The sequence below is a fragment of the Equus quagga genome, chromosome 6, assembly GCF_021613505.1.
Source record: "Equus quagga isolate Etosha38 chromosome 6, UCLA_HA_Equagga_1.0, whole genome shotgun sequence".
NCBI classification, from domain to species: Eukaryota; Metazoa; Chordata; class Mammalia; order Perissodactyla; family Equidae; genus Equus; species Equus quagga.
The window spans coordinates 77,023,027-77,044,766 of record NC_060272.1 but is presented as its reverse complement, the minus strand read 5'-3'; positions in this window follow the sequence as shown (position 1 = coordinate 77,044,766).

Here is a 21,740-nt window from a genome sequence, read left to right as displayed (position 1 = left end):
GAAGTTCAAGGAAAGGAAGTTTGTTAATGACAGCAGTTTCCTTTTCAACTTCAGTGGGTTATTTCCCAAGTCTTGAAATAGGAAAATAAACTAAGTTCCATACAAAAGCTTTGACTGAGTGAATGAGTCATTTCTGCACACATCTTACTCTATTTAAAGAACGTCAATACTGTGAGGCAATCCATGCTTTCATAAACTCTAGCCCAAACTCGGCAAATCCCAGAGCACCACCCAGCTCTGCGAAGATGACCACAGGAAAACCTGGATCCCAAACTCTCCAGTGACTAAGTCAGGATCATTTGAACATATGATGGACTCAATTTACCTTCTGCAGCATAATTTCTTCAAAAAAAAGGTTGTTACATCAATGAGTAGTATAAACAAGATATCTAATTACAAGAACAAAGTGCTTTTGCATTTTACAACATAATTTGCGAAGTCAATTAAAATGTTTCTTATTTCATGTTATCATCTATTCTTTAAAGAAAGAACAGTAGTTTATCAATACTGTATTAGCCACTAGTATGGTCTCAAGCAGACATGGTTTGATAAATACATACATAGAAATATAGGTAGATATAGATATAATGTGATCTCCACATGAGCAAGGATTTTTTGTTTATGTTGTCCATTGTTTTATCCCAAGCACCTGGAAAAGTCCTGGCACACAGAGGGGTGTATCCAGAGACAGTCTCTAATATCTGTCTGGTCTTCAAAGACACACACAAATGGATGAATATGAAGGCTCTCTCCCTCCTCCTCTGAACTCAGCTGCTGATTGATTTTCTATGTAAATTTTCCTTTTCCGAGTACACCGAGCTCTCCCTCCAGGAAGGCTGTAACAGTGTTTTAGAGTTCTGTGTAGTCCTGGCCTCCCAACACTTAGCGAGTGCTCGCCAGATTCTCACTCTTGGCTTCTCCAATTTGATTCTGGTCCACAGGGTCCTGGCCTGGCGCTATGGGCTACTTCTGCTTTCCCCGGATCTTGTGTCCCCAAACCCAGCTTGGAAAGGGCCCTTGCTTCTTCTCTGCTTCACTTTGATGTACTTCTTTTAACCTCCAAGCAGCAAATGAAAATGACATAACTGACTTCTGGTCTCCTCCAAGCATTTCAGCATCCTCATTAGCTTTTCCTTGGTGCCAGTGGTTGGTATTCAATTATATGCAATTAACAACCCTGAGGGAACAAAGTCAGCTGCTGGGTAATGCCCTTTGCATGCCAAGGAATGGTCAAGAAAAGCAAGCCTGGCCAGAAGGCTGGGGACTGCCTAAATTGATGGGCTTGCTAACATGGTAACTCCCAAACAGCTTTCACCTGGTGGAACTGATACAACAGTCACTCAACCCTGCTCGCTTCCCTTTTAAAGAATTAGTGGCATCCGTGAGATCAGCAGGGCAGGAGGACAGTCAGGTGTTTGCCTGGACTCTGGGGCAGAGAGGCTGAGGAGTGGTATAGGAATTACAAGAAGGAACTTCCCAGACACAGGGCTTGTCTCTCCCTGGGGCCTGCCCTCCCTCCCACGAAGTGAGGCTGATAGGGCGTGGCTGGTGTGGACCCCTGTAAGGACCCTCATTTCTCTGCCTCAATGGAGCATCCAGGACACCTCTGCCCAGTGAAGAAACCTGAGAATAGAGAAATTTCCAGTCCTGGTCCTCCTCCTCACCAGGCTGCAGGATAGAGTAGGTAGGAGCGCTGGCTCAAAGCCCATCACAGATGGGTAAATCTCTGCTCTGCTACTCACTACCTGGTCGCTTTAGGAAAGCTGCATAACTTCTCTGAGCTTCAGTTCTCGTAACTCTAAAATGGTGAAATTAATCACCTACGCCATAGGGTTTTGATAAAGATTGGTTGCCAGTGAGCGTAGAGTGTCGGGTGCATAGGAAGACCCTGGTGATTTGGTTCCGACTGTTCTCCTGTGATCATCCTGACAAATGTGGACCAGCTCCACAGCAGGCGCCTCTGCTCACTCTGTGGGCCCACCTGAGCAGGCTCAGCCCTCTGACCCATCTCCAATGGCTGATCCATCTCTCTGATGGAATAATGTGAAACGTTTCGTTCAAGATCTTATGAGGATTCAGTAGAGAGCCCTCAGCACCCAACACACAGTGGAAGCAATAAAATTCCCGTTAAACACCTCAGTTCTTTCTTCAAGTTTCCCTTGACTATGTCAACCTCACATCTTCCCCTTCTCTCCCCAAAACACAGATTCTAAAGATCTCACAGGATGCCCTGCCAATCCAGCCCGCCCTCAGCTTCACACTCCACACTGCAAAACACAGGGTGGGTCAGCCCATCCCTGCCGCCCGACAGCCGGTGGGGTTCTGAAGCCCCACAGCCTTGGCCTAACCATCTGTCTGGGATGCTCCACGCTCCTGTTCTCAGGGAAGGAAAAAACGCAAGGCAACCCCAACGTGAGAAATGACAAGTTTTGCTCACAGTTTTTTGGGGGCTGCTCAAGTTCACAAAGCAAGGTGGGTTCAGGGCTGTGCCCCCAGGCCTATGACTCAAGGCCTCACCTTTTCAGTCCTCCTCTTGCGTTTCCCCTGGGCTTTAAGCAGACAGCTGGTTTCTGCCCCACCCTGCATTGGTGCAGTTTAATGAGAATATTGGTGGTGCCCAGATCATCTGCCTCCATCAGTCATGACAGAACGTGAACCAGAGCGGGAGGCCCTTGACTTCCTTTGAGTAATCACACAAAAGGCATGGACACCCTCCCCCTCCTCCAGCCTCCTCCCTGACTCAACTCCCTGGCCATACCCTGCACACCTGGATCACACCTAACACCTCTCTGTGCAGCGGTAGGAGGTGGAACACGAGCTTTACCGTCCTACTGCTCAGTGTTTGAATCTTGGATTCCCGTGCTTACTAGGGCGCAAGTTACTTAACCTCTCTGAGCCTTAGTTTCCCCAACTGTAAAACCTGGATAATATTACCTTCCTCAGAGGATCATGGTTAAGATGCAGTGCCTGGCACAACACACGTGCCCAATGGAGAGGGACTATTTGTTCCTGATTTGGGCAGAGCTGGGTTTGGGTTCCTGGACCTATCCAATTGGCTTTATTATGATGGTCAGCTGAGAAGGCCTGCGTGTACTCCTCAGCGGTTGGCTCCACTACCGCTGGAGCCAAATTCCTTCCTTCCAGCCTGGGCATGGGATTTCATTCCCATCACCCTTTGTTTCCCTCACATAAGAAAAAATAGCCAGTGGCCCTCAGCTCAGGCAAATTTGCCAAGTCTCCCACCCACAAGGGCATTTGGCAATGTCTAGAGACATTTTTGGCTGTCACAGCTGGGGAGGTTGGGTGCTACCTGCCTCGAGTAGGTGAGGCCAAGGCTGCTGGTGAACATCGTACCATGAACAGGACGGCCCCTGCAACAAAGATTCTCCAGCCCAAAATGTACATTGCGCTGAGGCTGAAAGCCCTGAAATAGGCCTTGTATCCAGAATGTTTTTGCTCACAGATACAATGGCGTTTTTTATTAAGTGGGAAAAACAAGTGTTGGAGGCAACTATGTAAAAAGTACACTTGTGGACATATTCTCTGAAAAGAAATGCAAAAATTGTTATCAGGAGAGTAAGATCTCAGAAGATTTTTCTTGCATTTTAAATCTTCCTATAATGTTGTTTGGGCAACAAAGAAGAAATGAATTATTCTAGAGTGTGGCACAAGATTCAGCTGGCAGTTTAAACAAGATGGCCAGCACTTGGAGATCCAATGACCTTCAACCTCTCTCCACTCACCCAATGCGCCAATTTGCCCACACCCAGCGCACATCGAAAATGCATGAACAGACTCACACCAAGAGAATCAACACCAGGAGGGGGAAGAAAATCCATCAATGTGAAAACAATTTAAGTAGGGCTTTTATATTCATGTAATTTTTACTTCATTGTTCATTAAACCAGAAAATGGCAGCGATTGCCATGACTGGTTAGGTCAGTCAGGACAAAAAATTTCTGGTTTGACTGGTTTTTCCTTTTCAAAAATTATTTTTTCCAGAAACGATTCTGACCTACCAAGTCATTAAAAACTGCCAAACCAATCTGTGTGAAACAGAACTGAAGCAGAACAGGAGGTTAGAGGGGAAAAAATAAGCACTTAAAATACCTTCTACCTTACAGGACAGATAGCTTCCATAATAACAAAACAAAAAATATGACATTATAATGAAATGAAGTGACGAACATCAGAAGATGTTATTAAATTGAGGCAGAAAGAGACTCCAACATATAACACAAAAGGCTCACTGGGGCAAGACATTTAAAAGTCCTATTCATTTGAGGCCAAAGAATGGCTTAGATCCCGAAATACTATTAAAGAATTAGTTACACTCCACGTTAGCTGATCACATGAGACACAATAACTGCCTGTAGTCACCGTCAGCACAGTGGGGATAATTTGCATATGATTTACATACAATATTTTTGCAGGCAGATTATGGCATTCACAAGTCTGAACTCTTTACTATTTTTTTCTCAAAGAGAAGGATCCAGTGACGGATGGTGTGGAATTCTTTCAGAAATGCTAGTTATAGCAGCTTTTGTCATTCCTGCCTCTAACCACTGGATGTTAGCAAGCTCATGAATTGTCCTTTTGATTTATCCCTTAACACTGATCAAGGCAGGAAACATGACAATCTAACCTTTAATCTTTGACATGGTTATATAGTATGGGGTTGAGCTTAATTCCCTAGTAGAAAATGCCAAAGTTATGAAATTATAAACTACATTATTTATGCAAGAGGAATGTGTCTTGACAAAAATTGACTTTAAGGCAGAATTGTGTAATGGGTACAAATTATTTGATCTGCCCATTCTACCCTGTCTAGTCTTGCTGTCTTGCTGTAATAATCTATTTATTCATTGATTCATTTCTGCTGCACTCTACAAATGCTTCTAGGAAGTACACACATACACACACACACAGGGTAGTTGAAGTGACAAAGCTGAGGAGAAAGAATTAAGCCAGTGAGGGACTGGAACAGACTACCTGCCACACAGTGCTATAGAGCTCCCAGTGTGGGCTACAAACTGGGGGCCAAGCGTCTTAGCGGCTAAGGCACAAAGCACACTCCAATTATTGCAAGGCGCACAGAAAAAAATGTTCAGAAGTGGAGTGTTTCTTGACTGTGAAACCTGAGAGAAAATTCTGTACTGTGTCTCATGATGGAAATTTCTTGAGAGATTTGTTGAACGATATTAGCGTTCATGTTTTCTGTTTCATTTCTTTCTACACTTATCTGTATTGTTTTCAGAAAATGTTAATAGAACACAATTTTGAAAAACCCTAGAGAAACTCACATATGTGTATAAGGAAGCGTGCATAAGGCATCTGTTACGACCTCGTTGTATGGAAATAAAATAAATCTTCCTCTTCAGGAGAACGGACAAAGTTTGAGACATCCATACATGGAAACATAATACATCACCTGAAATAAATGAAATGAATTAGATCTACATCATTAACATGGATAAATCTTAAAAACACTGAATTTTAAAAAGCAAGTTGGAATTTGATACATATAGTATGATTTGATTGCTATAAAAGATTAAATCTCCTTGAACAATACTGTGACATGTCTATAGATACATATAATTAACAAAAATGCATAAACATGGATGGGACGGATACACATCTCCTGGACAGTTATTTCCTCTAGGGCAGCAGAGGGGAATATGGCGGCCGTGACACTGTTTGACCTCCACATAGGGATGCAGGGTGGCAGGGAGCTTCCACCGCATTTGGACGACTTTAGGCAAAGATAGCAAACAAATATGGCAAACCAATTAACAGTCTAATCTTGGTTGTGGGCACTTGGATGTCTATAATATTCCTCCCTGAACTTTTCTGAGTATTAAAATATTTAATGTTTAAACATAAAAAAATTAAAATAATGAAAGGGAGGTTTGAGGATAGAGTTTGAAGGATCTAAAATACCATGCCTAGGATTCTGAACTTTATTCTCTAGGCATTAAGAGTGTCTGTGCAGAGGGCAGCCTTGTCAGAGCTGTGCAGCAGAAAGGTTACTCGGCCCCCACAGAGAATCGATGTGGAGAAGAAGGGCTGGAGGCAAAGAGAGCCGCTTGGAAGCTGTCGCAAAATGCCTGTTATAAGAAATACGGTGCAACCCACCTTATTAGTTAAGAAACATAGACATATTTGCTTAAAGTATGTAAAACATTACTCTTTGCTTTTTAATTCTTATGATACATAATTAACTCCATCCCTATTCTCTGATGTCATATTCTCAGAGTTGTCCCACAGGGATTATGGGAAGATTCGCTGTCCCATTTCACCCCGAGACTCAATGTTTCTTAACTCAGCTCTAGAGCTGTGGTACAGAAGACTTGGTTATTGTACATACTGAGGGAGAAAAATTGGACTGAAGGTGGGGAAAGGATCAGAAATCAAGAAACGTTATTGCTGCTATGAAGAATGCCCTAAGGGGGAGCAACACAAAATTAAAACTGAAAGCAGATTTTGTGCAAATCACATGGCAATTCTCTGGTGGCCCAGCTATTTTAAGTGCTGGCTTAGTTACATGTGATTAACACCGGCACACCAATCCAGGAAGGCACGCATCTCATAATCCCTCACTTGCTCCTCTTTGCTTGGGGATCATTCCAAAGGATGTCCTTTACGTCTCTCCCAAGAGTAAATCTGCCTGTGCAAGAAGCTGCGGACCACGTCTGCTCCTTGTTTATGGTCTGTGTATGCCCCATCAGTGCCTTCAAAGGTAAGCCAGGAATTTCCCAAGAATCAGGGCACTGTCACCCATACAGAGCACTTTACATCCTGGCTACAACTCTTTCTGCAGTCAGTATATTTCTACTAACATTTCTGTTTTCTCTCCTCACACTCCAGGGCTGGCTACCAAGTGCTGCTAAAAAAGGTCTCGTAACTATGCTGACTGACTCAACTGTGTATTTGCGCTATCTAACCTTAGAGCCCTCCTCACAATCTTTTTGTTCATATTTCTCTGTGTTCTCTTCTTGGCCCCCACGGGGCTGTTTGCAACTGTCAGTCATCTCAAGTTCCTCTCACACTCCGGCCGCAGGAGTAGAAGGCTTCCCTTTCCTCTTTTCTAAGAACACTTCGCGTCCGAAAGCAATGCCTGCGGTTCACATTGATAGTCCTTGCCTCCCTGACATCGGATTCCCCTATCTTCCTCTCCCTTTGGGGAAATTTGGTTTGAGTACGGCTCCAGCACAGTCTTCAGGGCTGGAACAGGGACCCAGGTCCGCCTCCTCAGCGCTCTGGAATCCCCCAGGCACAATGATTGGATGAGAGGCAATCACATGTCCTGGCGCTGGCCAATCAGAATAATTCAAATCCCAGCCACGGCGATTGGTTTAAGAACGAGCTTTAAACCCAAATGGGTCTAGTGCAGGTCCATGCCAGGACTTAGGTATGACCTCCAGGAGGAAGCCTCTCCTTTTTCTCTGTACTTCATTCCAAGTGGGAAAGTCCATTGTTGCCGAGGACAAGGCAGTGGCACCTAAGAATTGGAGCCAACATAACAGGGAGAGAGAAAGAAACCAAGTTCTGATGGTAGTGTTTGAACTCCTTGCTGCAGCTCTGCCCCTCGACTTTTCACTACGTGAACCAGTGGCTTTCCATTTTTGTTGAAGTCAGTTTGAGCAGGGTTTTCTGTAGCTGCTGTTGGACAAGCCTGGCTAAGCCAGTGTCCTCTCCTGTTCCCTAAAGCAGCCTCTGCAGTCCCGCACCAGGCTCCGCTCAGATGCTGCCCACTTCTGCTCCCCTTTAGCAGACGGCCTGCCTCCTACTCCATCAAGAGAAACCATCAGGCAAAAGTCCACAGCTTCCCTCTGACTTCTCATCCATCTTCACCTCCATCGCTGTTGGATCACCCTCAAAGGTCTACTTCCTCCTGTCCACAGTGAGCCAGGCCACCTCTGCTCTGGATCCTGTCTACACTGCCCTCCTCTGGGACTTAGCTTTCTCAATGACTCCCTCTTCCTTTTATCCTATTCTTTCCTGCTCTGTTGGCTCTTTATCTTCAGCATATGAAGATATATAGTCCTCTCACTAAAAAAGAAAGAAAGAAAGAAAAAGCAAACACTAAAGAAACACAGAAGGAAAGAAAAACAACTTCCCTTCTTCCTGAACAGCAATCCATCATCCTTTTTCTTTCCTTTACTTCACAGTGTGTTTGCTTCAGCAATGTTCTACACTCCCTGTACTTTCTCATGCTTCACTTGTTCTCAGCCTACTGCAATTAGGATTCTGCCCCTCTGCTTTCCTGAAGCTGCCAAGCGCAGTGGCCTGATTTCAACATTTCACTCCTCAGTAACAGTTGATTCTGCTGATTTATCTTCCACAGAAGGGCCTTTCCAGCACTTCTCTCATGGATCTTGTGCTTCTTTTTGGTGGGCCTTCCTCCACTTTTCATCTCTTATGCTAACAATGCATAGCCATTTTTGGATCACAAAACCTGTTGGAAATTTGACAAAGCCTATGGTTTGTTTCCCTAGAAACATGTGCTTTGCATGGTTTTGGTCAAGGGTGTTAGTAGCAAACTGAAGAGTACACTCCAGCTGGTTTAATCAGAGAGGGCTTTCCTGAGAGTACAGATGGTTCACACAAGGGTTGGGAGGGCCAAACTCCAGGAACCTGAACCCCACGATGGAGCTGCTCTCCTCTGCCGGTTAGAAAGCCTCCAAATAAAAAACCACCACCAAGCCGCTGGCACAGAAACCATCCCGGCTTTAGCAGGAGCTGTGCCAGCAAAGCGGGTGCCTGCACCCCACTCTTCTCTCCTCGTGAACCCCATCCCGGATCAAATCTCACGTGAGGTTCACGGTCTTCAGGTGGCCCAGTTTCTAATCAAGGTCCCCCACAAGCCCTTCTTACCAGCAGAACCTAAATCTCATCCAGAATCCTGGCTTCAAAGCGGAGTGGGAAACATTGTTTCCACCTTTCCAACTGTGCGCTGCAGAAAGGGGCTGAACTGGAAAGTGTTAGGCGGTCAATCTGCCACATCACCACGTGCACATAAATGCAAAATCCAGTGACCGAAGTTGAAGAATCACATTTTAAACATTAATGTTCCCAGGGGCTTTAGTCAGGATCCTTTTTTGGTTACAAGTGTCGGATCATAATTTAAACCACCTTTAGTAGGAGAAGGAATTTATTGGTTCAGGTGAAAACTTCAAAAAGAGCTAACTTTGTCACATTGCGTCCGTGACTTGGGCAGCAGGATTTCTCATTCAGGCTCTCCTCCGTGTCTCGGCAATGCCTCCCTTGCTTCTCTCTCAGGCAGATCTCCTTGTGGTGAGCAGTTGGCCAAAATGGCAATTCCCAGTTCACATTCCTACCAGTACAGCAACTCCAGCAGACAAAGAGCCCTCTTCCAGAACAGTTTTAGAAGAAGACCGAGAGAGATGTCTCCGGGCCAATGAGGCAGGTGCTCCTCCCTGAATCAGCCATTGTGACCAGGGCCTGCAGTATTCTCATGACCCGTGCCTGAGTGCTCTGCCCAACCCGGGGTCCAGGATGTGGGGCCGTCTCTACATGAACAAAGTGAACGGAGGGGTGGGTGTGAAGGTGCTTCCCAAAGGAAACACTGTGTTACCAAAAGGAGCGAGAATGGATGCTGGGAAGGCAAATTCAAGAGCTGTCCATCATACCAGAATTCTGTCTCCTGCCTTCTGTTCCACAGATTCCTTCTGGATAGTCTCAACTACTTACGTGATTTCAACTACCACCTTGATTTGGGATCCTCTGCTCTGGGATAAATCTTAGATCATTTTCATGCAGTGAAATAGAAATTTCAAGTCGCCAAACGATACGGTCCAGCTGAAAGGATTTTTGAGAAGGAGGAAGGGAACTGTCTTTTTATTCCTGATCTAAGACAATGGTAAACAGCATTCTGAAATGACTGGCGTTGCTTCTGGTCCTCTGCTGGAAATGAATTGTCCACTGTTGGCTAATCCAGCTCACTCTGGGCAAAACGGTGGACACGGGTGTTTTTGTCCACAAAAGGGAATATTTTTAAAAATACGTTTATTACTGCTTCTTCAGGAACAGAACCCTTGGTCCTCAGAATCTTCAACTGAGATATTCAATTACTCATTCATCTCATTTAAGGAACGTTCAGTGTCACGTCTAATCCCAGTTCTCTTGGTTCCAAGCAAGCATGACGTTAGCAATTCTGTGTGTTGTATTTTCTCCTTCCTTAGTGTAGTGTATCCTCTGGGAGAGGGGCATGCAGGTCTGGGTGGGTGACCACCTCAAAATCGATTTGTTAACACATGATCTTGGGATAGAGGAAAAAATAAATCATGTCCTGGCATTATCTGCTGATGTCCTGTAATGTTCCTGAATATTATCTCCACCCAGACCCAAAGCTTCCTGTCTTTACAGGGCATTTTTGTCTCAAGGCCCCAAAAACCGCACAACTCAACATACTTCAAATTAACTCATTTTCAAGATCTGCTTTTTATTCACTACTCCATTTGCGATTAATCATCATCTATCTTTTAGCAGATTAGAAACTCCTGAGTCATCTCTCTCTCCTTTCAAATCCAGTTGGTCACCAAGGAGTGTTACTATCTCCTAAATCTCCCTCCGGTCTGTATCGTTCCCTCCTCCTCCGCACTTGCCTTCATTAGTAAGGCCCTTTCCAGGAACTGTGGGCATCTAACTCCGAGTTATAGCAAAAGCCTGACCACTGCTTTCACATCTCCAGTCTTGTCCCTTCCGTCCAACACCGGGAAGAGAACCAGACAAGGATCTGACTTTATTTAGCTCTGGCTTTCGACTACCCCCTCACTCACCATGAAATCTCAAGGAAATCGTGTCTCCTCCTTGGGCCTCAGTTTCCTCATTTGTAAAATCAAGGTGTTGGATCTCTAAGGCCCCACCAGCTCAAAAGTTCTGGAATTCGAGTTCCAATGATTCTGCCCTGCCCCACTTACCTCACGGGGAACTGTGAAAATTAACAGATAGTGAACGTGCTTAAAACCTCTGACTTACTAGGTTTTAAATTTCCAGGCATATGACTAATTACTATTAACTTACCAGTGTCACCTCCATGGCCCCGAAGGCGCAACACAGGGCAGCTAACGTTCGAGCACTTACTGTGTGCCAGAGAAGGTGCTAAGCCGTTTGCATCCATTATCTCTTTTATTTCCCTAGTATAAAAGGGGGAGTGTGTCGTCACTTACTGGTTGTTGGCCTGCGGTCTCTGCCTGCCGGCAGACAAGCTACCTCAGAGCTCCCGGCGAGCAGAGGCGGGAAGGCAGAGCAGATGAAATGAAAAGTGCCAAGAGGGCCGGCCTGTGGCCGAGTGGTTTAGTTCCCGCGATCAGCTTTGGCAGCCCAGGGTTTCCCCAGCTCGAATCCTGGGCGCAGACATGGCACTGCTCATCAAGTCATGCTGAGGCAGCATCCCACATGCCACAACTAGAAGGACTCACAACTAAAAATACACAACTATGTCCCGGGGGGCTTTGGGAAGAAAAAGGAAAAAAATAAAATCTTTAAAAAAAAAAAAAAGAAAAATGCCAGGAAAATGTCCACACAGCAGCCGGTCAGGGATGCACAAGGCGGACAGCCCTTTTTGGGGCGCAGCACCCGTCCTCAGGAAGCACAAGCTCAGCTGCACCTGCAAAAGCCAAGGACCTACCGCAAACCTCTCCCTGGGCCCTTGGAGATCTCTCCCACCTGATCTCCCGCCGCATCTGTCGGCACGGAAACCGGTGGCGCTCGGGGTTTCCCAGCAGCCTTCTCATGCCCCCTGAGAGGCAGGACGTGCACAGCTTTTCTCTTTTGCTCTCCTTGTTTCTCTGCTCACAGCTGTTCCTTTCAAATTAGACGGTCTCTCTCACATTCACATTTATTCACCAATGCTCATAACCCCTTTTCTCCTCCTCCTCCTCCAGATGTTGAGAAGTCTGTCTTCTCCCTCTGTCTCAGTGGGGTTCCCTAGAAGCAGAGCCAAGGGGGGGACTCCCGGGCAAGGATGCTATTACAGGAGGGCTCCTGGGAGCACCCTGTAAGGGAGTAAAGGAGGGAAGAAAGGCAAGAGGAAAGCTACACCAGGATGTGGTTTCGGGGGACGTGCCCTCAGCGTGATCCCCCCTGGAGCTCTGGAGCATATATTTCACCACCAAGTCTGTCCCACCTTCAGCCCAGGGAGCAGAGCTTTTGTGCCCCTCTGCAGTCACTGGGGTGGGGTGGGGAGGAGGGCAGCTTCCGGCAGGCCTGGAGAGTACCTCCAACCCCCGATGGGCAGAGCTCCAGAGAATGTTGCAGCTCTGAGTCATTATCAGCAGCAGCACCTGAGCAGTCTCCAAAGCCCCCCCGGGATCTGGGAGCATCTGCACAGCCTTCTGCCTTCGCTCTTTTATTAATTACTTAGTAGCAAGAGTGGGGAGATGGTTTGAATAGCTGGCACCAGATTTCTGCTGGGGAAACACGGTTTAGGAAACCCCCTGAATTGGCCTGTCCCGGGAAGCTGAGAGAGTGTGGTCATGTAGGAGACAAGGAAACAAAGGGGGAAATTCAGACAGGCAGTGTATCGAAGAGACCAATGGCCAATAAATACAGAACAAGGTGCTCGGTCTCACAGCTAACGGCTGAGTGGAGAGGAGTACAGAAATCCTGCTCCCTCGCCTCCAGGCGGGACAGGCTTGGTGTGAAACGTGCTCCAGAGCCCCCCATGGGGGCAGGCTGACGGGACCTGCCCCAAACCACAGCCTGACTCCGCTGGATTTCCCACCGTTTGCAGGGCGGCGTTTAAAGTCAGAGGCCCAGGGAACCCCAGCTGTCACTCATGTTACATTCATAACATAACACAACTGTATTGCTTGCTGATTTTTTAAAATTAAAAATGTATTAAACTTGTGTATTTGCTTGTGTTTGCTAGTGCATATCACACTAGAATCCACTGAGCTCATGATATGGGCGCTGTTGCTGTTATCATCTAACAGCTCTTGGGGCAGGGAACAATATAAAACGATTTTTCTGATATGATATAAGGAGGCTAACAAATTACTGCCCATGATCTTGAGTTTACAGAAAATATGAGTGAGTATCATGTGAGTCTGGGGACACGATCTTGTGACTATGAGAAAACAGGGACCCCGAAGCTTGTCCTGTCATGGCCCTCATAGAAAACGGCGGTATTTATGCAGAGTTGTGTGTGTGGGGGGGTGTCTTAGTATCGCCTTAGGAAAAACATTAGCTTTTTTTCATGTTATATCATATGTTATGCTGAGAAATATAAGACAGGAAGTACCAGGGAAAATATTTAATATTGGCTTTCCATAAAACTTCCAATAAAATCTCCTCAGGAACTTTATGGAGAAATTTGAGCTTCTCCTGACTTTCCTCTCTCAGGTCTCAGCCTCACATGGCTTCATGCTCCTTTTCTAACTCTCAGTAGATGCCGTCAAGGAGAAAGCATGTTCCCACAAATGGGTGATAAAAAATTGAAAACCATTTTGCAAACCTTTCAAACATTTATAACAGTTGAAATTAGTTTTAAAAAGTTAACAGCTCTGCCTTTTCTTTCATGATGGAAGTTCTTCTAATAGGGGCAAACGGATTTTGAACCCAGTGGACTTTTTTGACATCAATGATTCCACAACATGGAAGCTCTCCTTCGCTAATCTCGCGTGTATGAGAGCAGTCACTCCAAAGATAGTGACTCCTACTGAAGTGCTCCTCGGCCAAGAACACACGGAAGCACCCTAAACAGGAAGAGAGAGATTGTGGCCTGGCTCACCTGGCCCCCACAGCTTGGCCAAGCCCCATCCCAAACCTGCCTGCACCCTGTGGAGGCCTGCTCCTGGCACCTTTCCAACACACACGCCCCTCGCAGCTCCCCGCTTTGTGCATCCGTTGGGCAGCAGGTGACTAAGGTTGATTTGCGGGTGCTGGACCACCTTCCTGCCCTTTCTAGCACTGCAGGGAGTCCCAGGTTTTCTCTCCGTTCTCAGGCTGTGGGCACCATGGGATGATGTGAGGCTCCCATGCCCTGCCCAAGCGGCTCTCTGAGGATCCAAAAACCAGGGTGTGGCCAGCCCCTCTAGGCCCTGCTGGGCTACCCCCAGGGCAGAGGAGATCAGCTCCTCCAAGCACACTTCTGAGGATAGCCAGGTAAAGACATAAGCAGGTGACGAAAAGTAACTCTTTAGGTTCACTGAAACCGCCTCACAAAATAACTAAGAAACAAGTGTAGCTGGTAGAGCAGTTGCACATACAAACTATGAGACTGTAGCATCAGTTTTTATTTCTTTATTTGTAAATAACATAATGAAAATAATTTTTTAAGTTTTATTGGGGCCTGACAAAATGAAGCGTTTCTTTTCACTGTATCCCTGCAATACCCCAATCCGATTCTGATACTGGCCACCGGAGCCAGCAGATCCCACAGGTTAGAGGCACAGTCCCCGCGGCCATCATTTCAGGTGCCGGCCACAAGTTCGGGAGTCCCCAGGCCACCTGCACTTTTGACCAACTGGTTAAAAATTTAGGGGTTCCCAAGACCCCCCCTCAGATTTGATAATTCACTAGAATGACTCAGAGAACTTAGAAAAGTGCTATCCTTACAATTACAGTTGTTCTAAAGGGTACAAATCAGGACCAGCCAAACGAAGAGACACACAGGGCAAGTTCTGAGAGAGTCCTAGACACAGAGCTTCTGTGCCCTCTCTTGTAGAATCGGGATGTGCCACCCTCCTGGCACATCGCTGTGTTCACCAACCAGGAAGCTACCTGAGAAGCCTCAGTGTCCAGAGATTTTACTGGGACTCATTACGTAGGCATGGTTGATTAAATCATTGGCCTCAAGGTTGAACTCAATCTCCAGCCCCCTTCTCCCCTCTGGAAGTCAGGAGTCAGGCTGATGCTATGTGGCTCTGAGCCCCAGTCCTCTAATCCCATGGCTGGTCTTTCTGGCATGATCAGTCGCCATCCTGAGTCACCTCATTAACATAAACTCAGGTGGGTTGAGGGGTCCACCATGAAAAACAAGGACACTCCTATCACTCAGGAAGTTCCAAGGATTTAGAGGTTGTCTCCCAGGAAGCAGGAACAAAGAGAGACAAATTCTTTATCATACAATAATCCCTAATAACATAGTTTATCAGTGCAAGACTCTCAGGACAAGCCTCCCAGAAAAAGTAGGTAGTATATGGATTTTCCCCTAAAGGAGTACAAATGAATCATTGGGAAGATAATTCTGGGCCAAAGGTCAGTATGAAAGGTTATTAAGAGAACAAAGAACAAAGATGGCAGGAAGAAGGAAAGATTAAAACCAAAACACATAGTCTGAAAAGAAATGATCAACTAAAAGATGTAAGTCCTTGAGGTGGGGTCACTACAGACCATCAGAAAGACTGGAGTCAAGTAGGACTTCACCTTTTATTGCTATTTAAAGACCGACAGGTTGAAGGATATGCTATAGGAAGACCAATACTCTTGAAAAAGATATTGGGCTTGGACTTGCTCGTTGCTAGGGCTTTCTACTTAGAAGAAATTTACCTGACATCCACCAGCAGCCACGTGTTGGTGGGTATGGTCATCCATCAGGCCTGGTGCATATCTGCAAGACTGAGAAAACAAAATGTGTCAAGAGTCTTCTGAAATGCAGTCCCATGGGCAAAAGAAAGATTTAGAAGCTTGTTAAGACATACACTACCATCTGGAAAGAAGTATGAGACATAGATGTATGAGAAATTCTTGTTTTCTGGGAAACACTGAGGAGCTAGCAGCTGACAGAGAAAGATCTTTTTAGATTATCACTGTATTCTTGCCTGCCAACTTGGAGGGCCTGTTAGATGAAGAAAGACAAGAAGCAAAGACGTCAAATGTGCAGGCCTCCATTTTCTTCAAAGTGAGAAGCTTTAAAAATAACCCTGTATACCTGTGAGTCTTTTCAGTGTATAATTCTGTACAAAACGGAATCTACAATTGTCCTAAAGTTTGAGACCTTGATTGTGTCTATTTGATAGCGTTCTTTACTAAATATTAACTGCTTCCAAACTTCTGGACATTTGGTATCTGTAGATCCAGCATTTAGATAGCTGTCTCTTTTCACGTAAATCTTCACTTTCCTGATAAGTGAAAAGGAAGAATATTGTTATTAAAATTTTTAACAAGTACATCAATGTCCCATCCATTCTAAGACGCACATTTTCACAATTTTATCTCTAAAGTTGGGTGCATCTTTCAATCAGTGGTGTCTTACAATTATAATTGCCAGTGTTTTTTTTGTTCCTTTATGATACATAAGAGAATGGTGCATCTGCGGCATCTTAGATTGGATGAAATATGGGCAATTGCTTAAAGTAATGTTACTAGAGAAAATGTTTAAAGTTTAAAGAAACCCATTGTCCTGAAGAGTTTGAATGCTTCAAGAGCAAGGCAGGAATTAGGTATCCAAATTCTGGAATTGTTAAAGAAACTTAAAAACTGCCTTCAGGCATGTGAATCTACAGCTTTGAGATATGATTTGCTCCTCCTTAATCTCTTAATCTGGTGAATTATATTAATAGACTTTTTTACAATGAACCATAGTTGCACTCCTGGAATAAACTCACCTTTGACAAATAAAAATGGCAAGTAATAGGATATATTGGAGTATATGAGGAAGACATTTGGTGTAAACCTAATTTGGCCTGACCTTGTCTTTCCAAAAGGGCCTGACCGAGGCTGTTGAGCACGCATTGTATGTCTGCTTTAGATATTCCCTATGGCAAGAGCAAAGGCCCTTGAGATAAAGGTGCAACTTCCCTCCCCCTCCCAGCCGTTGGCATTTCTTTAAGGATTAAGCATCTTTCCTTAGGCTAGAAACTGATTGCTGCGCTCACCTGTGACCACCCAGCTCAAGACAGTAGACTTGCCTCCTGCTACGCCCTCCGAGATAGCAGACCCACTATCTGCTGTGTCCATCAAGTGCTGTGCTGACAGGGCAATCTTGTGACTATTGTGGGAGGGACATTTCAATCATATGTGAAACGTCCTGTATGGGGGTATATAACCACTCTGTATACCTCACTTCCTTGTTGCCCTTTCTTCCTTCGGGAAGAAATTTCCTTCTGGAAGAAAGGCCCGGGGCCAGGGTCCTCAGATTTCAGCTCAGAATAAACTCACCCAAATTTTCATTTATAGATTGGTTATGGATTATTTTCGTCGACACCTTGATCGTGATGAGTGTTGGTTTCACAGACTGCTAGATGCAGGTTTCTAATGGCTTATATGGAAATGTTGAATTTCATGATAGAGATAGGTCTGTAATTTTCCTTTCTTGCTAACCTCACACAATGCACTGGGGAACATGTCCTCTTTCTCTTGAAGAGGCTGTGTTAGATGGGAGTTACCTGGTCGTTAGCTGTTTGGTAGAATACTAGTTCTGCCATCTGGTTTTACTGTTTTGTTTTGTTTGGAAAAGGAGGGAGAGTTTCAACTACCAACTCAATGTCTCTAAGGGTTTTAGGACTTTTTAGGTTAGCTATTTCTTCAAGTCACATTGGCAATTTATTTATTTTTGGAATATGGATATTTTGTCTAAATTTTAAAACTTATTGGTGACAAGAGATTTGCACATATTGAGTTACATGGGGTAGCTATTCGAGTTCAAAACTGATTCGGCTTGAACTAGAAAGCCTGACTTATGGCCTATCAAATATACATTGTACATCCGCTTATCCATTAAAGTAAGGAATGCACTCTCTTGAGATAAAGAATGCATACTTCCCCTCCTATGCCCTGTTGGTAACACCCTATTGGTAATGCTCCAGATTAGTCCCTTTCCTGGCATCAGGGTCATGTTGACTTGCTAATTTGCAACTGAATACCTCTTTGAAAATGTATCCTGGGTGTGTTTAATGTATCTTCTTTGTTCTAAAAAAATATAAGACTATACTTCAGATATAAGACTGAAACCCAAGCTTCTCTGCAACGCCTTCTAAGCCCTTCCTGGGTTATAATCCTCACTCTGACTCATAATAAACTCACCCCAATTCTGATTTATAGGTTGGTTATGGATTATTTGCATCGACATTGGCATGACTTTATTTATGGCATTCTTTATCTTCTTATGTCTGCCGCAACTGTAGTTATGCCCATCTTCTCATTCTGAACCTTACTTATATCATCTCTCTATTTTTTCTTAATAAATAATATTAGATGTTTTTCAAGAGAATCAATTTTTGTCTTTGTTGATCCACTTTAAAGTATCTTTGTTTTCTGTCTCACTACTTTCTGCTCTTATCTATGTTACTTCTTAATCATACTTTCTATGGGTTTATTCTGTTATTCTTTTTCTAATTTCTTATAATTAGTTAAAATGGATTATTAACTCATTAATCTCACCTTTTTATCTTTTTAATCTAAGCATTTGAGGCTGTAAAATTCCTTCTAACCGTTAGCCATATTTCATGTTTTAATATAGTTTCATAATTATGCACTTCTAATTGTTTTCTAATATTTATCCTCATTTATTCTTTGATCTGTAAATTATTAAAAGGTGCACTTTAAAATTTTCCCAAATGTATGGAGTGGTTTTAGCTATCTTTTTGCTACTAATTTCTGGCATGTTGTATCATAGGGAAAAAACCTGTTCTGCATGGAAGTGATTTTTTGAAATGTGTTAAGACATGCTTTATGGCTTAGGATGTAGTCAGTTTTCATAAATGATTTGTTTGCACTTGAAAAGCATGTGCATTCTTTAATTGTTTGGTCCAGGTTTATATAGATGTCCAAATGTGTTGCTCAAATCTTTATCATTACTGATTTTGTGCCGCTTCATCTTTCAATGACCAACAAAGACCCACACAACAGTCCTTCCCCTCTGATTGTGGATTTCACTAACTCCTCTGTGCTCCCCAGCCCATTCTCCGGCCATTGAACCCAAAGTTCTGGGCCTCTAAGTATCAGTAGTTACATCTAGGGGTTACTGGCCTCCCTTCCTTGATAACTCAACTATGCATTTAAAGAAATAAAAATTAATCTTGTCTGGCATTTTTAAGTGTTCTGTCAAGAAAATTTTTTTAACTCTATCTAACCTTCTGTATTGCCAGAAACACTTAAGATCTCTAAGCTTCACTTTTACATTGGAAAATGGAAATAATAATATCTGAGGTTGGAGTTTCCCAGGAAATGACACCAAGACAGAGATTTGCACACATGGAGTTTATTGGGATATTTAAGTGGCCTTAGCAGAGGGGCCAGTGTTGTATCTCACCGACACCTGCCATACTTCGCACAGAACCCAACACATTAAGTACTCAATATTTGTGGAGCCAAAACAAATGGCACAAATCCATTTACCATCTCATATAATGGATATGACTTTTTCATTATATGGAAAGCTGCAACAAGACTGTGACGTCGGACCTGGGAGCACTTGAGCACCTGGCAAGAGTTGTCCCTTAGCTGCCCAAGAGAACCAAAGTCCTCCAAAAGGTGCCTACACACACTGAACAACAGATCCGACACAGAGGCAGCTTCTGGCACTGAGAACAACCATCCAAAGTACCTTCATGTTTTAATACATTGCTTCATAATTATGCACTTCTAATTGTTTTCTAATATTTATCCTCATTTATTCTTTGATCCATAAGTTATTAAAATGTGCATTTTAAAATTTTAAAGTGACTCTGGGTCACTTTACCCAGAGTATGGGGTGTAAGGATCTTAGGGAAACCAACCTCTCAAATCATAGACCTAGCAGCCAGAAAAATATAAAAGGACTGATCTGAAATGGGGACCCACGCCCTGATCCAACATGAATACACACTTTGCTGCCTACATCTGGGAATAGCAAGGAGAAAAGGATGTGCCTGCAGCCCAGGGCCCTGGCTTTTGCCCTTGCTTCTATTCTTTCCTGGGAATATCCCTTTTCCCATCACATTACTTGTCACCCAACACTGCTGCTTGTTCATGGGTGCCTAACGTATCCTAGAGTGTGCAGGAGTCTGCGGGTTCAAAGCATAGATGGAACGGTTTTCCATTGCTTTTTCTCTTGCTTTAGATTTTTGACATTAAACTCTTCCTTCTGACATACATGTTTTCACCCCTCTTTGGTTCACAGTTGCTTCCTCAGGACTCTAAACTTTTAGCTTGAAGTTCTCCACAGAGTGAAAATAGCATAAAAGGTGAAAATTACGTATACTTTTCAAACTCCCCTGTGAAAGCCCACATTGGAGACTGACATCCATCCATCAATATGCCCAGTGTGGCCTCAGTGTCACAATAGGTGGTGTTTCTCTGACCCAGCACTAGATGTCATTGCTCTGAGTTTGGGTGCCATATTGTATGAAAACAGTGTTACCATTAAGTTCCAGGATCTCACTTCCCACTCAGGGCAGAGGGATGCCCATTCTGTGACAAGTGTTCAGGAACTGAGGCCAATTCAGAACACAAGCCTTGCTCATTCGTTGCTTGAAATGGCAGAAGAAATTGCTCTCTCGCTTAAATTATTTTCTATCTCTCAAGCCCATATAGTTAAATTTTTTTCAGGTTAAATGCACCAATGATTTCTTTCCACTGTACTAAACCACACAGCTCTCTGCCTTCCATTATGGTCACACTGTGTCTGATGACCCAATGTTAGGTGTCTGGGGAGTAAGCTCCATTCTGATTTGACCACCACTGTGTCTGATCTTTGCTCTTTTTGCTGCCAACTCCCCAACTAACTCAGCTACTACCCTTGACTTCTTCCACAAAGACTAGGGTTTTCCCCCATCTCTCCTAACCATATGTAGGCTTTTGTATCTCAGAATAACACACTCAAGATTGCCCCTGCTCCCATTTTTATATAAGCGTGCTTCACCACTCTAGAAGTCCACCCCTGTCTGAGAAGTCTACATTGATCGCTACCTTACATCAAAGCAAGTTCTCTGTTCAAGAATATTTCAAGTCCAACCCATCAAGTTTTAATTTTTATGTCTCTTTTTTTTAACAAAAGTAGCTAAGTTAGCATATACAAAAAATATACTATATCTTAGACACCTATCTCTCTGATAGTTAATAATGGTACAACTACCCTATAAATTAAATCTCCTTATCCTCATTCTGTAGAGGAGGAAACTCACAGAAGCTAAGGAGAAGCTGGCTCACAGAAGTTAAGGAGATTGCCTGGACTCACAGAGCTCATAAGTGTCCAAACCAGAACTCGAACCCAGATTCCGTTTGGTTCCCAATCTTGGTCTCTTTTTACCACAGCTTCCTACCTCAAAGACTTCAGGGTCAGTCTCCCAGAAGCTCTGAGCTTTAGTTTCCTCCTCGCCTCGTGAATGGGAGACTGGGTTAAGTTATTTTGAGATGACTTCTATGTTAACTCTAAGAAAAGAAAAGAAGACAAGGGAAGACCAAGGGGCTGGGAGAAAGGGGAGGAAGAGCAGAAAGAGTGTGGAGGGTTGCGCATTTCTTATGTCACTATTTGTGATTCTGCTGATGACTATTTACTGTGACAAATCAGATCTCCTTTTAGAAGCTTATCCTCATCATGTTCTACAGATAAGTATGAATTTTTCTTGTTATTTAAGAGAAATGTGGGGGCTGGCCCATGGTGTAGTGGTTAAGTTTGTGCATTCTGCTTCAGCAGCCCGGGGTACACAGGTTTGGATCCTGGGCGCAGACCTACACGCTGCTCATCAGGCCATGCTGTGGCAGCATCCCACACAGAAGAACTAGAGTGACTGGCATCTAGGATATACAGCTATGTACCAGGGACGTGAGGAGGAAAAAAAAAAGAGGGAAGG